This window comes from Tupaia chinensis, unplaced genomic scaffold (assembly GCF_000334495.1).
Source record: "Tupaia chinensis unplaced genomic scaffold, TupChi_1.0 Scaffold000206_1, whole genome shotgun sequence".
In the NCBI taxonomy this organism is placed as follows: domain Eukaryota; kingdom Metazoa; phylum Chordata; class Mammalia; order Scandentia; family Tupaiidae; genus Tupaia; species Tupaia belangeri.
In genome coordinates this window covers 2,549,780-2,561,276 of record NW_006159681.1, presented here as the reverse complement: position 1 = coordinate 2,561,276, position 11,497 = coordinate 2,549,780, and positions in this window count along the sequence as shown.

Sequence of the window (11,497 nt, the reverse complement as noted above, 5' to 3'; positions counted from 1 at the left end):
GGATGTGTGTGAAAGCAAACACCATCCATTGTGAATTGTTGATAAAATATTTCGTGAACAAAGTAACTTTACATTACCCGAGAATGTCAGATGTGGGTCATACAGTTTTAGGAGAAAATGCTTTTGCATTTCAAAACAATCAAGCAGTCATTATTTTGTCTTCTTCTGAGTTTGAATAAATTTTTCCATTTGTGCATGAGAGATAGTATGTTAAAGGAAGATAAGTGATAATGTTTAAAATATAATAGATAAGCTGAAAAGTAACAGAGTGAGCATAAAGAAAAACAGCCAAAAGATGCGAGAATGGTTCTTTCTAGGGAGCAGCAGTGCAAGGTGAAAAGGCGCAGGGCAGAGTGAGTTCTGAAATGCCATTCAGACTGTATAATTCTAGGAAATTCTAGAAAGTGTCCCAGCACAATCACCATGAAAAATATTTAAGCACATACATATCACGTGCTTTATGGGTGGGGTGGGAGATGTTGACATCCCCTGGTCAAGACTGCAAGCATAGCTTGCACCCATAGCTGGCTGTTTTGACACTGGATGCAGAAGCAAGACCCTCACCATGACAATGGTGGTCCACACCGAAGGGATTGTCAGTAATGCCTTTTTTTAAGGATTTAACTTATGTTAGGACATGAAGGGTGTCAATGAATTGGGGGTTTGCTCTGGGTGCTAGGTGGGGGTTAGGATATGGAAACAAAAAAGACTAAAGTGTAGTTGGAATGGAAGCAATTCCAGGGGCTCAGGGTAGCTGGGGGAGGGGTGTTGGGGAATTGCTATGGTTTGCACAGGGACTCTGTTTTCATCTCTGCCCACGGAGGATCACAGAGTGGTCTTGTACTCTCTCCATCAGACTGCAATCAGCAATTTCTCCAAAGAGTCCTCACTACTTTAATAGGGAATAGTGTCTAGAAACCAAGCAGGAGTGGAGGTAGATTAGCACATTGCTATTGACTATCATACTTTTAGGCCCTTCCAGTGGACAAAGATGGGATATATATTTTCAAAATTCACAAGTGTACACTGATAACTTTAATTTAGCCACATAACACAGAGTTCTCTCTTTTTCCCATTCCATAATTGTAACACTTCCCCATACTGAGAATCCTGATTTGCTACACCACGAGAGTAAATATCTACTCACTTCTTCTTTGCTATAACTTAAAGTAGTTTCAGCATTACTGTATGCACCCTACTAGCAGGAACAAGCTAATCTTACTTTCCTATTGAGTAAAGATAAACAACTTTTTGTAGAGATTATGTGGAGTTTGAGGCATTGGATCCCACATGGCCAGCTTTGGCTTGAGAATCACTCCAGGTGCATGTGTGTGTGTGTGTGTGTGTGTGTGTGTGTGTGTGTGCCCAAAATGCCAAGAGGAATGTAGAGGAGAAAGAACTATAGTGTGACCAACCCCTACCCAGGGAGGTGATTTCTCACTTTGTCTCTGGTGAATGCATGCACCTTATGGCAAAAACAAACAAACAAAAAAACAAAAAATGTTTTTTTCAATTATGTTGGTACTTAGAATATAGCTCTAGTACTAAAAATATAGAGTCAGAGAACTATATTCAAAAGTGGCTTGAATCAATTCTTTTCTGAACAGTCATACAAGAGGTCTTCAACAAGTTCATGGAAAATGCATAATATAAAAAACTATGTATGAGTTAAAAAATTTCTTTACAAAAATAAACTCAAAGTTCAGTTCTTTTTTTAATGAAAAATTTTAGGTTGATTATAATTTGATGTACACTTAGGTTGTTTTTTGTTTGTTTGTAGGTGATTTTAGTTTGCGTTTTCATTCTTTCATTTAATATTTTCTTCTGTTGTATACTTAGAGCAGTCTCATTCCTATCAACACTACCCTGCTGCTTTCCAATCCCCATACATAAATGTTATTAGTCTATGATTCATCCTTTTTATATTTCCTTTTTCAAAAATAAGCAAATACACACACACACACACACATTATACACACTCTTTTATATTTTTTTTTCACTTTAAATACTTCATTCTACACCAGTTCATAGGGATCATTCACATTGTTTTTAAGACTTCCTTATATGGATGCATCATAGTTTGTACAAATTTCTCTTGGGTGGGTATTAAGTCATTCCCAACATTTTGCAATTCTAAGTAAAGTCACAGTTACAAAATACCTGTTTCTCTGTTGTCTTATTTTGCAGAAATATATGTTCAGAGCAAATTGCTAGAAGTCAAGTTGCCTGGACAGAGGTAGGTGCATGTGCAGTTCTGTTAGCTCCTCAGTTCTTGTGTTGAGGCACTGCCTGTGTGCATCCCGCCCCGAGTATGTGAGCAGCCCCATCTCCCCATAGTCAGTGTCGGAGACTCTTACTCTCTGGCCCTAATGCCTCTGCTCACCCGACCCCACCTGCAGCTGCAATGAGCAGTTCCCTCCTCAAGCACCAGTTCCTCTCTTCTCCTCCTGATGAATAGTCAGAAACAGACTGGGCTCACACAGGAGACCCTTTTTCTGTGTAAATGGACTGAGGTTGAAGGAGAGTGGCTGGTTTGAAGGACAGCTTGAAATGTCTCTGCTCTGAATGAAACTGGAGTGTGGAATTGAGGGAGTCATAAAGATCCATTGTGTACAAATTGGGGAGGGTATGCTCTGCCATTTCCAAGACACACTCATGCGAATTCCTGCAGCTATGTCCAGCCTGAGTTCTGAGTCACAAGGTCTCAATCAACTGCCTGGAATTATACTCACTGTTATCTCTCTGGAATTACTTCAGCAAGTACCATTATCTTCTTAAAAATCAAGCATATTTCTCTTTTTATATCCACATGCTTGCATTCAGGACCTATGCAGTGTAATGGGTACTTACTGAAGAGTTTGCCTTTCCATGGGTTGTGCTACCAGAGCAGGTCACACAGGACGTTGAATGTGGCACTTACTAATCCAAACAATAAATAAATATTCACTTCTTATTTAAAAATGTCTTGTCTGACTGTAAGAACGATCCATTTTCAAGTGAAATTTGTTATATAAACAGAAATTTCAAAATAAAAAAAAAATATAAAGTTTGCTTTCAGTGCACCAACCCAGCTATAACCCCTTTTTTGCATCTTGGTGTTATTTTCATTTATTGACCCGCCCAGTGAAGTAATTGTATAGTGGTAGGAAAAATGTCAGATTCACTTTTAAAGTAAATTTCCCCTTTATCAAACGTAACATGCTGATTGAAAAGAAAAATGAAAATATTATTACTTATATTCTGCTACTTAAACATAATTTAGCATATTTTTTCTTGTCTATGCATATTTTTACACCTTTGGGTTATTAACTCCTTGTTAATATTATTTTAGTGAGTGCATGATGTTTCTAATGAACTGCTAAATAATACTTATGTAGTGAAAACTTTAAATCTAGACAAAGTGTTAGAAAGATATCTTATAACACATCTATGTTGTTGGTTGTGCACAGTAAATTTTGTTAACAAAATATCCCTAGCTTAAGAAAGGATGTAGTAAAAGATGTCCAGGTGGTTTGTTGGTAAAGGGGCTGGATTCCCACACGGCCAACAGCGATTTAAGTCCCAGACCTGGCGGCTTGAAACTTACACTGGGTATGGGTTTGTGGTGATTTCTCTCTCTCTGGGTCTCCCATGAGTTCACATGACCTATAGCAAAAATCTAATGAAAAAAACAAACACAACAAAACAAACAAAACAAAACAAAACAACCAAGATGTCCAGTTGGCAGTTGGGAGCCGACAAAGTGCGTAAGGAGAAGTATTGGAAAGCCCGCACAGTAGGAGAAGAAAGAATTCTTGGAATAGAAGTCCAGGAGGGATTTCATAAAGGAAGTTAATTCTGGAATCCTTTCTGTGCCAGGTCAACAGTGAATCAAGGCTGTTTTGCATTTGCATTCCCTGAAATCTTTCACTCACACACAAACGAATACACTCTCAACTGTGTTGTCCTAAAAGAGCAGAATTTGGCAATAATATTTAGTTACATGCTTCTTAAAATTGAATCAATAAGCAGGAGTCAGTCAGCATTTAATGTGAATAACTTTGCCAAACACGTAGTATACCTGCAGGATGACTGAGAGATGAAAGTTAAACATCAAACCTTGGGTAATAAGGGAAGCAAATAAAGCTCTCCCCACTGTGGTGGAGAAGAGGGAACTGCAGCCTTTGGGAACCCCTGTGGTCTTGATGTTTGCATCACATCTGTTTGAGGAAGGAGGAAGCAGACAGTGCAGAAACTGTAACCCTCAAAAGCCCAAGTTAAATACTCTTTCTGGTCATGCGTAAAAGGTGAATGAGTCTCCAGTTCCATCTTTTGGCAGGGGCTGCCTGGCCATGGATCTGGTGTGTGCACCAAGGAACCATAAAAGTTATGATAAGTTATTGTCTTCTCTCTCTCTCTTTTTTAACTTAAATTTTGATTGAGATGATTGTAGATCACTTGTAGTTATAGGAAATGTATGGGAAGATTCCACATACCCTTCACCCAGTTTTTCCCAGTGGTAACATCTTACAAACAAGATGCAGTAAAATCACAGCAGCAAGCATTGATGCAATCCACCTATCTTATCAGATTTCCCCACTTTTATCTGGACTCATTGTGTGTTTGTGTGTGTGTACTAAACTCTTTGGAATTAATTCATGTAAGATGCATAAGTATTCCATATTGATAATATTTGTATTAATTGTATTATATCCTACACAGTTAAAAGACCTTCATAGGTTTTTTTATGCATAATGTTTTCCCCCAGAAGTTCTATATTTTGTATTTTACACTTAGATCTATGATACATTTTAAGTTAGTTTTTGTATAAGGGATGAGGGTTAGGTCGTCTTTTTTCCTATAGCTGCCCAGTTGTTTTCACAATGTTTATAGACATGCTATATTTTCTGTATTGAATTGCTTTGGTTGTAAAAACATCCTTCAGGGCCAGTCAGTGGCATGGTGGTTAAAGCGGCTGAATCACACATAGCTGACAGTTTGGTTAGAGTCCTGTGCCTTGAAAAGCTTGCCAGGTGTCTGTGCATGCATGCCCAAAACCCTAGAAGGGGAAAGGAAGAAGAGATCGCAGTGAGACCATCCCATATTGGTGGTGCTTTCTCCTTCCCTCTCTCGCTCGTTCTTCTTCAGGAATGTTTTGGCTCTTCTACTGCCTATGCCTTTCCGTGCAAATTTTATTCTATGGCTATACGGTTCTGAATGCACTTGATCTAATTTATATACATTTTAGAAAAAGCTTATCTATATATACATACAAATTTTTGCAGAGATTTTGATAGGATTTACATTAAACCTGAGGGTCAGAGAGTGGAGCAGTGGTAAAATGTGGTGCTCGGTGAGGCTGATCCACACAAGCAGTTTCTGAGTTTGTGTGGGGGGAACTCCCTGTTAGGGCACACACGTGCCCAGGACCCAGGCTGACTTCAGCTGGGGGGGTGGTCTGTAGCATCACGACCCTGTTGGGGCTCTCTCTCTCCTTCTTTCCTGCTCAGGAAGCAATGAAGAAACAAACTTTTTAAATTTATTTTTATATCTTATCAGTGTATATCATTACAGCATACAAAATGCAATTTTCCAGCATGAATACACTATATATTAGGCCAATCAAATATATTACCAATTTCAAGACCAGCAGATGGCGTAATGGTTATGTTGCTGGATTCCCATGTAGTCGACTGCAGTTCGAGGCTCAGACTCTGTAGCCTAAAACTCACACAGGGTGTGTGTATGTGCATGCCTAAGATCCCAAGAGGAGAATGAAGGAAAAGGGTTTGGGGTATGACCGTTCCCCTGGGGGTAATGCTTTCTGTCTCTCTCCGTCTGTCTGGCGAGTGCATGTGCCCTATAGCAAAAATCTCTCTCTCAAAATATTATAAATATATATATACACACACACACATACACACAGACACACACACACACACATATCCAATTTTAAAAACACCAAAATCCTGTATGTATATTTTGGAAAGGTTTTTGTGTCTTCTAATCCATGAACACAGTATGTCTATTTATTTAAGCTTTTCCTTTTTTTTAATTAAAATTTTCAGCATGAAGATTTTATCCATGTTCTGTTAAGCATACCTAAGTTATTTATTTTATTTAGCGTGATTATGAATGTTATTGTGTTTTTAATTTGGCTTCTTTACATCCATGGTTTATGTTGAGAGATGTTATTAATTTTAAAGTATTGGTCTTTTGGGACCTGCAGTTAGTGTAATGGCTATGTCGTTGAACTCCCATGTAGCCAACCCTGGTTCCAGTCCTGGACCTGGTGGCTTAAACTCATGCCAGGTGCATGTGTGTGCATGCCCAAGATCCTGAGAGGAGAATGGAGAAGGGATTGCAGCGTGGCCATCCCCCCTGGGTGGCGATTTCTCGCTTTCTATCTCTCTGTCTATTTCTGTCTTTCTGGTGAGTGCATGTGCCCTATAGCAAAAACCTCTCAAAAAAAAAAAAAACACAAAAAACAAACAAACAAAAAACAGTAGTGATCTTTTATACTGAAAATTTGCTGAACTCCTTAGTTCTAGAAGTCATTGTAGACTTCTTGGGATTTTCTACACAGACAAATAGCAACGGTTTTATGTCTTTCTTTCCAATCCATAGGTTTTCTTTCTTTTTCTGGTCTCGTTGCAATGGCTAAAACATTCAGTACTATGTTGCATAGCAGTGATGAGACTCAACCCTCTTGCCTTGCCCCTAAACTTAAGAGAAAAGCATTCAGGGAACCAGCAGTTAGCGTAATGGCTATGTCGCTGGACTCCCACGTAGTCGACCGCGGTTCGTGTCCCGGACCCAGTGGCTTAAAACTCACGCCGGGCGCGTGTGCGTGCGTGCCCAAGATCCCGAGAGGAGAATGGAGGAGAAGGGATTGCGGCGTGACCATCCCCCCTGGGGGGTGATTTCTCGCTTTCTGTCTCTGTGTCTCTCTCTGTCTGTCTGGCGAGCGCACGCGCCCTACAGTGAAAATCTCTCAAAAAAAAAAAAAAAAAAAAGAGAGAGAAAAGCATTCAGTCTTCTAGTGGTAGATAGTTTTTTGGTCTGTTTTTTAAAATAAATGATCAAGTAGAGGCAATACTCCTACATTGATAACAAGAGTTTTTAGTATGAATGGGTGTTAGATTTTGTCAGAGGCTTTTTTTTTTTTTTTTGAGAGATTTTTCACTATAGGGCGCATGCACTCACCAGACAGACAGAGAGAGACAGAGAGACAGAAAGCGAGAAATCACCCCCCAGAGGGGATGGCCACGCTGCAGTCCCTTCTCCATTCTCCTCTCGGGATCTTGGGCATGCACGCACATGCGCCCAGCATGGGTTTTAAGCGAACCACGGTCGACTACGTGGGAGTCCAGAGACATAGCCATTATGCTAACTGCTGGTTCCCTCAGAGGCTTTTTTTTAATCCATCAATAAAATTTCATGATCTTTCTTAACTTATCAATACACTCGATTACACTGATTGATTTTCAAATGGAGTAACACTGAGAAGGTAGAGAAGGGAGTAGACTATATAAGACTGGAAAAAAAATGTCAAGATGTTTAGATTTGAATCTGTTGCATAGGATTTTCCAAAGTATGCTTTGTTTACGCTAGTAAATGATACATGAAAATATAATTTCCTGGATAAATTAGTTTGAGAAGCAATAGGTGAAACTAGGTCCACAAGTGTCTTTGCTGTTGGACCTGTTAGGGCCAGATATGCTTGTTGAATGATTCCTGTATCTCCAGAAGAGGGCTAAGGTATGAGGAGTTTACCAATTCTGTTTACCCAAAAACCTCACATTTTCCAGAATGTCTGTGTTAACTGGATGGTGCACTTCAGGGAAATTATTTTGCCAAATAACAGTGACTGGAGAATATCATAGAAGGAACGGAATATGTTCTAGGGGTACTTATCTGTGCAACCTCAGGAGGTTTCCTAACTGTTACGATACTCATTTCATTATCTATTAAGTGGAGAAAAAAACATGACTCCCATGGGTGGCAATGAGGTGTGAGTTTAAAAGGATGGGCTCTATAGTCAAATATCAGGGTTCAAATCCTGGCTTTGCTTCCTGGAAAGTGTGGAGAGCAGTGGATAAGTAGTTACTTAAACTGCCTTGAGTGTTAATTTCTTCAACTGTAGCATGAGAACAGGAACCATGCCTACTCTCTAAGATTTTAAAAAGGATTCAATGACTAAAACATATGAAGCCTTAGATATGTATGTGGGCACTGAGCAATCACCCGGGGTATTTACAGTTGGAGGATTAAGTGAGATGATAAACCAAGCACCAACTCTCAATACTGTTACTCGGAAAACAGTATTAGGAAAGTGGGCCAATGGGCTGGTGTAAGAGGAGTCAGGGGAAGAGGGACCTCTGGCCACGTAGTAGATGCTTTGAGGGACAAGACAGAAAGGAGATGGAGATAAAGAGATTGCTCTTAAAAATATTTTCATGGAGACTTCAGTATTTGGTGGTTGACTATGAGGGGTTAGAAAGGACAACTCAAAGACGGTATCCAGGTTGGGCCTCGGCACTAGGAGGTAGATTTCCTAGCTTCCAGAAGTGATGTGCGTCCTAGTTGTCAATGCATACGCCAGGGTATTTTAGCATTCGAAAAGAAATAGCAGATCTTTTAAATTCTTGTCTTAATACATGAATGAAAAATAGCAAATTTTGGTCTGTTTATGCAAAATCTTGAAACCTGATGAACACTGGTAAAAGAACAGTCTGATTTCATAGCACTACTACAAGGAAAATTATGTGTATGATGCAACTTTGAACTTTGAGGATGTCTCAGCTTTTTATTTAGGTCATTGAGGTGTTGAAATGCTCCTCTGAGAGGAAATTAGGAAGAGAACGATGTGCCAGTGCTCAGAGTGAAAAGAAACAACACAAGGAGGAAGAATCGAAGCGATCCCCAGAGAAAGAAATATGCATAAATTTAAAAATGGGAGGAGAGGGAAATGTGATTGCAACAGCAGAGAAAATTTAAGTAAATGGGTAAGTTAGTAATATGGCTTAAAATAAGGCAAATTTGTAAAATGCTGCATACACAGTCGTGGGCTTTTCCTCACGTTAGAATTAAACCTGATGTTTCCATCTCTTCTCTCACTTTCTCGTATCATGCCTTTAGATCCCAACCTCGGGGAGTGCACAGGAGACCAGAATACTATTATCAGAAAACATTAAGTCTGAAAAGACTTGAACAAGAATTTTATTTTTTATTTTATTTTATTTATTTTAGGATTTTGCCATAGTGTGTGTGCACTCACTAGAGAGAGAGAGAGAGAGACAGAGAGGGAAAGTGGGAAGTTATCCTCTGGGGGAATGGCCGTGCCACAATCCCTTCTCCTCCATTTTCCTCCTGGGATTTGGGGCACCCATGAACAGGCACCAGGCTTGAGTTTCAAGCCCCAGGTTTGGGACTCAAACCATGGTTGACCATGTGGGAATCCAGTGTCTTAACCACCATGCCACCTCCTGGCTCAGACACAAGCTGTTTTAATGAGTTGGTATCTTTTGTTCAGAACATATTAAGTGTATGCCTATTTCTTGTTAGTTAAGATATTTTGATCAACTGGACTGGGGAGAAATGTTCACTTTGTAAGCTAAATAGTGTGGTTGAATGTATAAAAAAAATTTAAAAATCTAGAAAAAAAAAGAAAGAACACTTAAGAACAAACTAAAAAAAAAAATTCTTTTTCTTCTTCCTGTCTTTTTTTTTTTTTTAATGTCTTCCTTCAGATCATCTTTTCCAGCAGCCCTCTAGATACCAAACCACAGCACTGGACGCCATGGGTGGTCCATTGTCCCAGTGTTCTGCTTATTTCTGTGACAAACACTAGGGCTTCTAGTCAGCCAGTCAGGCCAGGCAGTAATAATACTGGGCCCATGTGGGAAGGGTCCTGGGTTCCCAGATTCTGGGACTGCTCTCTGTACACACACCCACAATCCAGCCTGGCTAAAACTGGGTGTGAATCGTGGCATGGAGACCCTGTTGGGAGTGCTGTCTCTGTCTCAGGAAGAAATAAATAAATGTACTTTATAAAGAAAGCAAAGCCAGAGTCATGGCTGTGGGAAATAAGGAAGGAAATTTATTCTGAGGTGGTAGGCAGAAGAATAATCCCCACAATGATGCCCACGGCCTAAGCCCTGGACCTGACGCTGTAAATATGGGATCTTTCATGACAACAGGGATTGAGGTTAAGGACCTTGAAGTGTGGGGATATCCTGTGTGATCTGAGTGGACCAATGTACTCAGAGTCCTTAAAAGCGAACAAGGAGGACAGCAAGCAGAGCGGCCAAGCGACCCTGGAGCAAGTGCCCGCAGACGCTTCACTGTGGACGCTACTGTAGGAGTGGAAGGTGCAGAGGCAGTTTCTGCCGGAGCCTCCCGAGGGAGCGCAGCCCTGTTGGAACTGCAATGTTAGCTCACTGAGCTAAAATTGGGACTTCTGACCTAAAATTTGTGTTTAAACCACTGCAGTTGTGGTGATTTGTGATAGTAAGCATGTAGAGAATGAACAGAGCAGCTATAAATACCCAAATTATGACCTGGCAGAGGGAGCAGCAGGCAGAGGGGAACGACTCGGCTAGAGCACAGGATGGCTGAGGCCAGAGAGAGGCCAGAAACTGCTGGAGAAGACAGACATGAAGAGATAAGAGACCAGAGCACTGTGCTCACCAGAGGCCCAGCCGCAGGACTCTGAGAATAATAACGCTGGTCTCGTGTAAGCCACAGACTTGGGGTGATCTGTGATTTAACAAGAGATAAAACAGGTAAAGAAGGCTGTCATCCCGTGGTTTAGGTAGTCCACAGGAGTCTAGGTTTCCCTTTTAATGAGGCCACCAGCATTTCCGTCACCAGTAAGCGTGGACAAAATGTGCTGGCTCCCGTCCTGGATGGGGACAGTTGGGAGCTTGCTGTGCTGCAGTGCTGGAAGCCACATGGCTGGCCGCAGTTTCAGATCCTTGACTTGGTCAACGTGAAAAACTCTGGCTGGAGGGCTGGGGGCAGGGGATCATGATGGTGACAAGACTCTGTCGAGGACACTGTTCTCTCTGTCTCTCATGCATGCACTCACTGTTATGAATAGCTAATACTAATAACCAAGTATTAGCACCGAGGCAACTTATAGGGGTCAGGAAAATGGAAGTAAATCTGAACATTTAAGCAGGAAGAGTTTAATACAGAGGATTAGACAGGTGTAAATCTGTAGGCCTGAAGGCACAGGCTGGGTGGTCTCCTGAGTCCAGGTTGTTTCAAGAATCGGGGAGTGGGAAGTTCTGGCCCTGCAAGAACCCAGTGCCCAGTTTCAGCTGCCTACAACGCCGGTGCAGGGACTTCCCAGAGAGCTCGCTGGGAGGTGGTGGCTTCAAGCCTCCTGTATGCACAAACCCCACATATGCCACCGCTGAGAAGAATAGCAGTAAGTACAGCTTTTCACAATTTAAATGATGTACTGTCAGTTCAGCCAAAATGCAATCCTACTTTTCTTCTGATTTCCAGA